Source organism: Dasypus novemcinctus, chromosome 7 (genome assembly GCF_030445035.2).
Source record: "Dasypus novemcinctus isolate mDasNov1 chromosome 7, mDasNov1.1.hap2, whole genome shotgun sequence".
Lineage (NCBI taxonomy): Eukaryota > Metazoa > Chordata > Mammalia > Cingulata > Dasypodidae > Dasypus > Dasypus novemcinctus.
Genome location: NC_080679.1, coordinates 14,837,604 through 14,849,807, shown reverse-complemented (window position 1 = coordinate 14,849,807; position 12,204 = coordinate 14,837,604). Strand labels below are relative to the sequence as shown.

The window sequence follows — 12,204 nt, the reverse complement described above, 5'->3', positions numbered from 1 at the left end:
CCCCCCCCCATATCAGTACAGCAGCCCCCCCTACTGACAACAGACAACAGTGTGCCAGCTGGCAATGTTGGAGGACTCCTCTCCATTTTTTGCAAAATGGGGCAAGAAAGGGTGAATTTGGAGCTGAGAGACAATAACTGATAACCGCATAGTAGGTTTTAACAGTGAGGTTTTGCTGTTAGGAATAAAGCATCCAAAGAACAAAGAAAGAACCCATCTCCTGGGACTCAGCTATTCCCTGTTAAACATTTTCATGCAAATGAATCACCTAAAGGACATTCCCAAAGATTCTGATTCAGGAGGTTTGCAGCGGGGCCTGACCATTTACATTTCTAACAAACTCCTGAGTGATACTAACACATTTTATCTTTAGGAGGTTTATTTCTAATGGAAAGTATCTTATTTTTATAACACCTAGTTACCACCAGGGCCACAATCATTGCCTTGCATTAGTCTAAATTTTCTCTTCTAATTTAGGTATCCTAAGGAATATGGAAACTTCATCTTCCTAAAGGCACAAATTTGGAATTATTTTTTAGTAAGAGTCTCCCCCAGTTGCGGATTTGATTGTGAAGGTTTTTGTTTGTTTGTTCTTTTTACTTGAGGATTTTCTGCACAAGTTAAAAAAAGGACAAGTAATAACTGCAGTAATATTTTCTCTATTATTCTAGTAGAGTGACTGCTCAGATCACACTTCTAATATGACTTGGAATTGTCAATTTCACACATGATTTAACACAAGACAATAATTTTTTAATAACTCAAGAAACTGTAACAGATAGGTTTTTTCTAGCAAGAAATGGTGATGTAGATGTGGGCACAAAGGTTTGAGGGAAAAAAAGGTAAAGCCCAATCCTGGCAATTTCTTCCTTTTCTTTCAGTGCAGGGTCAGGTATCAAGACTAGAGACAATTCAACGGAGCTTTACTTTTTTCTGTATAATATCACCTAAGGATTTGAGAATATTTTTCCCTTCGTATAACTAAAGAACACAGCAGCTAGAATATGTCTCTTTTGTCTGGACAAGTGTTAGTTATTACGACAGTGACGAGCTTCCCTTTGAGCTGAAGCACCGCCCTGAGTTGAAGGCCCCGAAGACTTTCCTTTGTTCTCCAGGCAGCAACCCTCACTTTCTACATGTAGTGTTGTTTCATGTGGCCTTTAATTTTTTCCATAACATGATGCTTGAGCTTTTCTCATCTTGCTAATTATTCCCATGACTTCCTGATTCTCTTTCCGATAAATTAGTGGGGCAATTCTTAATGAATAAAGCCAAATTGCAGAAAAAGCCCTGGCTGTGACTCACTGTGCCTGGGGTTTTAATCTGAAATTTATTAATTAGCTTTGAGGACTTCAACAAATGTTGATAATATGGGCTTAAGTTTTCTCATATATAGGATGCAACTTTAATGAAATTATTTCTAGGGACCCATATACCTCTCTGATTCCATAAATTTTCATCAAAATATCTTAAAACCATATTGCTTGGCCTTATTAATAATCCAACAAGGTCAATAAAATTATTGGGACCTTTCTCTTATGTTTTTAAAAAATAATCTTAGTTTTTTTTTTCTACATATTCAGAGTGCTGCACGAAAGTGGGCAAGTCTGACTTGTCACTGTGATTTCTTTTTTTAAATAACAATACCGATGAGGGCAAATGAGAGAGGATTCCAGCTAGCATACTATAATAAAATATGCCACTGGGCGGCAGGATAATGTAGGAAATGATAGGAATCAGCACTCTAGATGTTTACCTAATGAGAGATGTGCCTGGTTTTCTTCACATCATCTTTTATGTGAATTACTGAATCAATAGGAACTGTAGCAAACTAGGGAGTTGGAATAAATGGATACCACTTTACAACTGATTTTAAGAAATTTAATAAGATAAACCTTATGCTATAATTAATTCCAGGAAATAATTCTGAAATGGGATTTTTCCATATTTCAAGAATTTTACAAAATGAATGAAAAACGTATACCAATCAAGGGCAATGCTGCTGCTTTATAAAATTAGGCACTATGAATCAATATTTATGGGAAAGTATTGGGCTGGAGGAAACAGTTTATTAATTTATAATAATTACTTTTTAATTTATTATCTTGGGATGGTGAAGTATCATTCCCCTCATTGCCATGCATGGGGTGAAATGAGGTAATTCCCTTTTTCCCAGCCTGAGATGTTGGCCCACGGCTGAGGAGAACTCATTCTCAAACCATGGAATCACCGTACATGGGGCTGATCTACCTTCTCACAGATCTCTAAAGGCTCCAGGTTAGACCCCAACACCAGCCACCACCCACCTTTTCCCTCCCTCCATCTCTAGACACAGAAAGGGTAGATTGGAAAAGTCGTGATATTTAATGAGTTCAGTGTTCATGGAGAGACCATTGCTTCCTCTCGCGATGGAGAAGTGAGGGAGTTGACCCTGAGAAGGGAAACCCAGAAGATTCACTGGTGAAGTCTGGGGAAAGATTGGCCTCAATGCCTGCTCTGACCACCTCAGCATAGGGACCCAAAGCTGTGGAGGGTTGTGACCTGATGGTGTTTCAGTCTGGCACAGTTAGGGAACGTTACTGGGGAAAAATGCACAGTAATTTCACATGCATACCCCATTGAGCTGAGATTCCTAAATATGCTATTTTTATATACTACTCTCTATATTATAACCAAATTTCAACTGCAATCTAATTTCCTATTTAAAATTAGCACATTAGTAGGTTTTGATTTTGTGGTAACTCCATTTAAGAATGTACTTTGAAATTCTTAGTTTTGGAATATCATTTACTTTATTATCCCCATGCCCAGGATGTTGCCTGGCACATAGAACTAAATCAAACCTATTTTTTGTATTCTTTCCTGGATCATGTTGTTTCTGTTCTTCCTTGCTATTCTGGAGGCAGCTGTTGCTCAACTGAGGGCACATTGAAATCATCTGTGAGACTTGAAAATACGGATACCTGAATATCCTTCTCAGAGATGCTGATCTAATTGTTCTGGGGTGCTGGGATTTTTTTTTTAAAACTCCAGGATAGTCTAACATGCAGCCAAGGTTGAAAATACTGTCTTATATTAATATTCCTCCATACCAATTCTTTCTTCAGCTGTATCTAATCTGCAATTTTACCCATTCATTAAGATTTTAATTAGCATGAATATTTTACTTTGCTAAAGGGCTGCCAATACAAAGTATTAGAAATGGGTGGCTTTTATAAAGGAGATTTATTTGGGGTAAAAGCTTAGCACTCCAAGGCCATGAAATATCCAAATCAAGGCACTGTCAGAGATGCTTTCTCACCAAAGTCAGCTATTGATGATCCTGTTGTCCAGCCACTGAAGCAAGTTGGCCACCAATCTCTGCCAAGGTCTCTGCCTTCCCCTCCAGGCTCACCATCTCCCAGATCCCAGTTCCTGGAGCTTAGCTATGAACAATCAGGCACAAGACTTGCCTCTTTCTGGGCCTCCTTTATCAGTCTCTGCTGCTTTATTTTCTTCCTGAATTCAGCTGCAAGCTATCAGGTATATGCTCATCTGTCCCGGGGCCTCAGCTCTTTGAGCCACTTTGGGGTTTCTCTCCTTGCAGCTCAGCTGTGGATTAAACTGGAGTCCTTTCTCTCCTATCGCAGGATCAAATATGTTGGCTTCCTTCTCCTGTATCTCCATATTTATCAGTCCCAGCAAGAAGGAGGAGACTCAACCTGAGTCACGGTCCCTGACATATCCAAATGAAAGGGGCTCACACTCACAGAAATGGGTTAGTTTACAAACCTAATCTTTGTCCTTTTGGGGATTCATAAAACAATTTCAAACTACCACCATGACTATGTTTTCTTTTGATTTCTGGAACATTTATTCATTATTTTTAATTACTTTTTTATAGCATCACTTTCTTATGCTCTCAACACCTTTTGTACCTTTATTTTAAATCTATTTATTTTACAGTTTCTATTGGGTTATTATCTTATTGGAAAGCCTCAGGATTCTACTCCTGCTTATTTGGGTATACAGTCTCTTGCTCCTATAAATTATAAAACATAATTTTTTATAATTATGAATTGTGAATTTTGGATTATAATTTTGGATTGTGAACCCAATTTATGTAGGTCTCTATCTGGGAGCCCTGGTGCCCTAGACAGAGTCACTATCTTTCCCTTCAGAGCAATTCTGCCAGCCTTTGCTTTTTTCAGGTGCCTCAGTGGTGTCTCTACAAGCCCAGGAAACAGGCTTTATATAAATTTTTGGTGCTCTGTACTCCTAGATCATGTCACTGTTGAACTTTCCATCTCCAAACCCCATCTGTATATAGACTGGGGGTTTAGAATTTCCAGGGGAAGACTTTTCTCCCCAGACTGGCAAAGGGTAGACAAGGTTTTCCCTTATCTTCTCTGTGTGGTTGAACAAATTAGGTGGATTTTTTTTTTTCCCTTGGGAGTACTGCTGTTTTCTTACTTACAACTTCCCAATTCATGCAGGTGGAAGGCCTCTTACTTGGCTCCAAAAAGGGGTGACAGAGCAACACTCTGTTTGGGTCACTGCCCCTCTTTAAAACCCCCTTGAGAAAAGCTACATCTCCGCTCATATTTTTCCCCTGTGGTATGTTTCTGCCCCACAAGGATTTCCCTTCTTAGCACCTCAGTTATTTGTTAAAAAATAATACTGGGGGAGCAGATATAGCTCAAGTGGTCGAGTACCTATTTCCCATGTCCTGGGTTCAGTCCCTGGTACCTCCTAAAAACAAACAAATAAACAAACAAATGAAAAAACCAACTCTCATTGGGGAACAGATGTAGCTTAGTGGTTGAGCGCCTGCTTTCCATGTACAAGGTCCTGGGTTTAATCCCTGATACCTCCTAAAAATAATATTAATAGTAATATTTGTATTATTTTACCTGGCATGTCTATGGGTTTGTCTCAAGATAATTTTCAGGTTAATTTGTTTTGTCTAAACCAACTCCAACCTCATCCCCACCACTTCAGCACATTGTGTACATAGATGCTCAACAATATTTTCTGACTTCAGTGCCCACCCAACATCACTTACTATGTGTGCCCTTAGTCACACTGAAAAAGATTTATTATCCCTTTACTGATCTTGTAGTTTATTCATTTAGTCTCTTTTACCTATATGCATAGCACTTGAAATGATTAGCATTTCATGCTACTAAGCTTAGTTCTTTTTATTGGGATGCTCACAGGCCCAATTTTTGAAATTGTTAATAATTTAAAAAAGAAAAACACAAGCATATCCCTATTTCTACTCCCCAAAAGTCCTTGCATTGATACATACACTTAATTAAATGAGTTCTGCAGAATATATGAGATTGCTAATCTTTTAAATGCATTTAAAAAATAAATAAATACATGCTTTTTAAATATAGTTTGAGCTATATTATGTACTATTGATTAAAAACTGAAAAAGAAACCTGTGTAATTTACTATATATGAAATTTGGTGAATTTGTTGTTAATGATACTGGCAGATTGTACAGAAACATTTTTCTATTTTTTGATTGCACAATCTTAGTGGTAGAGAGTGGATTATAACAGGTATTTTAAAGGACTTCTGACAAATTAAAAACAATGGTAACAGTAAGCAACAGGGAGATATGGTCTTACCTATATAGTACTATGGGAAAACACAATAATAAAAATAATAACCATAATAAAATTGGAAATTAGTTTTAAATTGCATTGGTTTACTTAGATTTTCAAGGAACAAAGGAAATAAAAGATAATGAAAGTAACATTCATTCTCAGATTTCTCAGATTGCATGAAAATGTCCCTGCCCTTAGTTAAAAAAAAAAAAAAAAAAAGACCACAACAGTGTCTCTTGCATATAATTAGCCAGGCTTGGTTTTGATTGTCTCCATTATGATCCTCTTGTTAGAGTGTAATGAGATTCAATCCTGCACATATGAATACCCACCGCCTGTCAATGAGCCATCTGTCCACAACTTAAAGGCATGAGCATGCTGTCTGCACTGAATAGAGAAAAATGGAAATTTATATTAGAATCACTTCTCTTTGTTCTTTGTTCATGATTTAAAGCCACTCGGCATCTACTCATTGGAATTCAGACATTTTAGCAGGCAACCTATGTAACAACTTTAAAATAGGTCCTAAAATTGGGGTATGTTTTGACATCTGGCCACTGGCCAATCTTTCTCCTGTACCAGCTCCTAACTCCCTTGAGTACATCTTTCAACTCAGACCAATTCATCCTCTTTTCTTCTATTTCTTCCTCCTCTAATTTTGAGTTTTGCATTACTCTTCCACTCACTAATGTTCATCATAATTTTAAAAATAAAATTTAATAAAAGCTATGCCAGCAAGATATTATAAAAATTGCTAGAGTGAAACAAATTTTTAATTAGTTCTGAGTAGCTCCACTTTTATAAAGAGAGAGAAATAAGAAAAGCAAAATAACTAAATAACAGAGGTGAGGAATGATGGAAAGAGATGTGGGAGTCTTTTACTGCCCTGCAATTTCCTCATGAGAAACTCTATGTGATGCAGTGAGAAGGCACCCAGGAAAGGGAAAGAAAAGGACAAGAAGCAGAAGGGGAAGAATAGAGAGAAGGTAACAGGAGGAAGAGAAAGAAGGAGAAGAGAAAGTCGTGGAAACAGGGGATGGAGAAGGAAGGAGAAGGAAAAGAAGAAACCGAATGAGGATGAGAAGAGAGGGAGGAGGAGAAGATACAGGGGTAGGAGGAGGAGAAGGAGGGAGGACATTTAGATATGACACAAAGGAGCAGTTATTTCTGAGATCAGGTTCTATCATCACAATATGAAACCCTCTTGAAGAGCGTGAAACAGAAAAATGTTTCCCTTTCAGAAAGTTCCCATGGCTGTTGGAATCCACGTGATTTTTTATATGTCTTTTTTCCCAAAGTCAACGGACAACAGAGTAGATACAATATTTAATTTCTATTTCTCATCCCTAATAACTCTGAAATATGTATGTATATCAAGAATTAGCCTGATAGTTTTAAAATAAACATGATAACTATCTTTTAGCTATTTTGACCCATAACAACCCTTTTCCCCTCTAATTTTCCATCAGTCCCATCTCTAAGAATTATATTTCAAAGTGATACTGTTACAATCTTCTTAAATTTTGGCAATTATGAACCAATGATGGATGAACTATTCTGGCCTTGCACTCTCAACATAGCATGTTTCCAACAACGGTGGAACAAAATAAGAATTTGCTTAAACCTAGGAGTTTTCAAAAGGTAAATGATCTGTGTACCTAGCTAATGTGTTTTGAAAGGAAAGGGCTCCCTCGCTGGCAAGTGCTCCCTCCCTGGCATTCCAACCAGGCAGGCCCTGCACATTCTCAGTGTTGAGTGTCCCTGGGGCTCTTCCCTAAGGCGGATCCAGGAACACTTTTTGGTGACTGTGGGCCTGTGTCCTTGACTTCCCCGAAATTACTAGAACTCTGCATATTCCAAGGGCAGCATTACATTTACAGCCTCGCCTCCTGAGAAGCACCACCCACCAGGTTCCTCATACAAAGTGGACACGGGTGACTCCTACAGTTTTATACCATAGGTCTCTAGTCCCTAAAACTGTCCCCACTTGCCTCAGGGTGAAGAGGTAGTCCATCTTTTCCTCTCCAGTCTGGGCAATGAATAATGATCATCCTTCAGCACATTCATCTTCTCAGTGGTGGAGAACCAGTGTGGTGTCTGTGATGGCCTTCCAGAAATCAGTCAAGTTCATATTCGTTTCTGACCTCTGGGGACAGGCCACAGTCTCCTTTTGTCTCTGGAGTGAGCAGCCACAGTTGGCTCTACCGTAGCCCCACTGTCTTAGCAGGCCCTCTGGGAGCTGACACAGACTCTCCTGATTTGTGTTCTAGTTCTGTACAGACACAGAGACATGCCTCTCAGAAATCCCTTCAAAAAGGACCAACCAGTGACTGTGGTTAGCTGGCATCCTCCAGCTGTTTGCTCCTTTAGGATCTGCCTGATCTTACTCTGCTTAGGACTGTGCCCGCTGACTGAGAAGGGATTTAGCCATTTCTGCTGGAGGCAAGTCACCTCTAAGTCAGTTGTAAACTCTGCTCTGGAGCGCCCCCTTCAGGCTGGCAGAGACTTTGCCAATCGGCATGGTGGACCTATGGCTCTCCCACTCAGCCCTGCTTCTGCTCGTCTTTCACAGGTATTTCTCCCCAGCGAGGCTTTTCCTCTCCTAACTGTCTCAACCAACACTTCCTGGTGAACCCAATCTGTGTAAGGTATTATCTACATAATCAATTAAACAGTTACTTAACTGAAGAGGTTAAGACCCAACACCATGATTAAATGATGAGTGACGGAAGACAGGGACGGAGTCTTCCTCATCCCACACAGGAACTGCATAGAACAGGCTTTAAATAAAAGGTTTGAATTAAATATTCTTATATCCTGTTTTCCAGAATTCCCGAGTTCATCTTCGGCTACATTGTTTTTGTTCTTTATTAATATAGTCTTCCCCCACTCACCTGCCCCACCCCAATTAACACCACAAACATATGTAAGTATGTATCAGCCTTATGGTGTCTACTTGGGTTTTTCTGCTTGACAATCATCACACTGATTAAAAATCTCAGGTGAATTCAGTTTAAATACTTGAGGACCAAATCCCTCTTGCCTTCCCATCTGAAAGAAGGCCCCTCTGTTTTCCCTCCTTCCTTGGCATGCCTTTACTGTTTCTGCAGCACTTTTGGCAGGCTGAGCTGAAGTGCCGTTTTCCCAGAAAGATTCACTTATAATTCAGCTTACTGCCTCTTTATATATTGTAATGCGTTCTGGCAGTCACGACAAATAGAGATTTGGTGTGCGTTCCTCTCCCTTTGAACAACAACTTACTGAAACAGTAAGGGACGAGTCTGCCCTGTTTCAGGGCGTGGGCAGCCTAATGAGTCACAGATGACTGACTGAGATTTCCATTCACAAAAGGGGCGCTCTGGGTAAGCTATGTCCTACCAGGTGCCCTTGGTACTTTTATTTATAAACAGCTTCTTCATGCTGACAGAGGGTTATTTTCCTTGCAAGGCGGTATTCTCTCACTATTCATTAAGAGGCTGTTGGGTGATCGATTTAGGTAGTTTGATGACTAACCTTGCCTTCTTCTTAATGAGGCGAAATCTCCCTACAGTCAACACCTCCGTGTCTGGTCTACCAGTGGCCTTTTCTGCCTCTCCTTTCTGGCATTTACCACTTTGGAGAGTGCACACTATATGTAACCAAGGACCTCCTCTAGTCACCTGATCCAGCAGTTTTATTTAAATAAATACTTACTTATTCTCTCTTAGCGTTTGAGTCTAAATCTCTACTACTGTCTCTACTATGGTATTATGCTATTTTTGCTTCCCCTTACCTGGAAGTTCTTTTGCACTTAATTATAAACATCTTCTGGGCTTAATTTTGGGTAATTACTTTGTTCATGGAGATTTATTCTCATGGCTTCCAATCCATTAATTTTTTTTATTGTGACAACATATATACATCACAAAAGTCCCCATTTCAACTGCTTTCAGGCATACAATTCAGTAATGCTAATTACATTCACAATATTGTGCTACCACCCATTACCAAACTTTTGGTCATCCCAAACTAAAACTCTGCACCCATTAAGCACTAACTCCCTATTTCTCCCACTCCCAGCCCCAGGTAACCTGTAATCCACTTTCTGCCTCTTTGAATAACTACTTATTCTAGGTATTTCATCTAAGTGAAATCATACAATACTTGCCCTGTCATGCCTGGGAATTTATATCCCATTTTCTTTATTGCATATTTGAGTTTTAATGAAGATTTCTTACTATCTATTCAAAGTTAGTGCTTTAACTAGGGTGGTCACAAGCCACTCAGGAACGAAACTGGGAGTCATTCATCATTTAAGGCATAAGTTCTTAACCTGAGTTCCACAAAACCTTTTCCCGGCTGCTAGAAGGGCCTGTAAGCCTGATGTCGCATGCTGAATGGTGTGTGTGAGTGTATGTGTGCATAAACTGATGCTCAAAGAAAAGGGAAAAAGCGTCGTCATAGTAGTGAAGATATTGCTCAGTCTTGCTCTGTGTCGGGATAACCTTGTCCACTCTTTCTATGTAGAATCCATTAGTCTCCAAATGAGGGAAATCATCAATGATGTTTTTGGTTTTCTTAATAAAGTAGCTCTCCTTCATCAACCTGAAGTATTCAGTATTTTTGTTGGACCCTATTCCTCGCTCCTGTTATTTCCTTTAATGTGAAGGAAGATTAATTAGGGTGCTCTTTTGGTCTCTCTTCATCTCCTCACTTCCTGTCTCCAGGGATGGAGTATCTGAATTTAGATTAAAAACAGGGAATGTGCAGCTGAGCCCCCACCTCCTCTTTCTTTTAGGATGTACCTGATTGGTTTCCAGCCATCTAGTAAACTCCACCTCAAGAAGAAGCCCCTGATTGTCCTGAGAAGTTTGAGAGGTTGTGGTGATGTCTAAAACTGAGACTTGCAGGTAACAATTCCACCTGGCTAACACAATGAAGTCAAGTTCTTCAACATCTGTATCAGCTGACTTACTATAATTTTTAATTTTCAAATTTATTTTAGATATCTCTCCATTTTCAATTTTGTTTGCATTTTCAACATTTTATCATTAAAAATTTCCAATACAAAGCAAAGATGAAAGATTTTTCTAGCAAATACCAATATGCTATTAACATTTTACTATCTAGGTTTTAACACGTAACTATCCATTTACCCATCTCTCTATCATCCATTGATTCATCTTATTTTTTGAGGTATGTCACTGGCTAGTGAGGACGACACTAAACCTTCCTCTAAGACCTTCAGCATGCACATCATTACATCTTATTTCCATTTTGCTGTAAAACAAACATTCCGTGAAATGCTTTAAGTATTTATATGCTATGTACTGGCAAATGCATATACCAAGGTAATCAAAATCCCTGTCAAGTTGCTGAACCTTACTATCAGCCCAGAAAGTTATTTCATGTCACTTCCCAGTCACTTCTTCCCCCTACCCCTCAGAAGCAACTTCTGTTCTGGATGTTTTCCACCATCTGCCATAGATTAGTTTTGCCTATTCTTGAACTTTATATAAATAGAACCATACAGTTTGAACTCTCTTGTGTAAACTTTCTGTCATTCCGCATAATGTTTTTGAGACTCATCTCTCTCAGTTGTTCATTCTTTTGTTCTGGTTGAGGGGGCATTCTGCGGTAGGAATATACCACAGTTTACCCATTCCTCTATTGATGGACATCTAGACTGTTTCCAATACGGGGCTACTATGAATAAATATGCTATGAATAATCTTGCACAAGTATTTTGGAGAACATATGTTTGTATTCCTTTTGGGTAACTACATAGGATTGGAACTGCAGACTACATGTATATTTAGTTGTATAAGAAACTGCCAGAACTTTATCCAAAGTAGTTATAGCATTTTACATTCTCACCAAAAATATGTGAATTCCAATTTCTCCATGTCCTCAACAACAATTGATCTTATCAATCTTTGTAATTCTAGCCTTTCTGGTAACTATGTAATATTATATAATTGTGATTTTAATTTCAATATATCTGAGCACTGGTGGCTTTGAAAAAAATTTTATGGCTTATTGGCCTCTCGTATATCTTATTTTGTGAATATCTTTCACTCATATTTTTTTATAGGTTTCTATGTGTTTTTTGTTATTTAGTTATAGTTGGTTTATCATAATTATATATCCTGGGTACCAGTACTTTATCAGATATGTTTTGTGAATATTCTTTCCCAACCATGGCTTGCCTATTTGTTTTCTTAATGATCTCTTCAATAAGAAATATTTCATGAAATCTATGTTATCAACATTTATCTTATGATTATTGATTAGTGAGATCTGTTAAGAAATATTTGTCTACCCTCAAATCATAATGATATTCTTCTAAGTTTTCCTCCAAAAGCTTTATAATTTTAGTTTTTACATTTAAGCTGGTGATGAATCTCAAATTTCTTTTATATATTATAAGTAGATGGTCAAGGTTCATTTTTTTCATCACATGAATATCTAATTATTCTAGTATCATTTGTTAAAATGACTTTCCTTTTTTTTCCCACTGGATTCCTTTGGCACCATTGATGAGACTCAAATAACTGTAAATGTGCAAGCCTATATCTGATCTCTCTATGCTGTTTCATTCATCAGTTTATCAATCCTTACACCAGTG

At 38.3% G+C, this 12,204-nt stretch overlaps 1 long non-coding RNA gene across 1 annotated transcript in view; it reads left to right on the top strand.

The window, feature by feature from the left end:
- The window catches only part of LOC139439275 (uncharacterized), a 163,808-nt gene that overhangs the window by 115,530 nt on the left and 36,074 nt on the right, over positions 1-12,204 (top strand). Inside the window, exon 2 of the long non-coding RNA XR_011649154.1 lies at positions 10,375-10,486. This is a non-coding gene — a long non-coding RNA (uncharacterized lncRNA). The remainder of the gene's footprint in view (positions 1-10,374; positions 10,487-12,204) is intronic.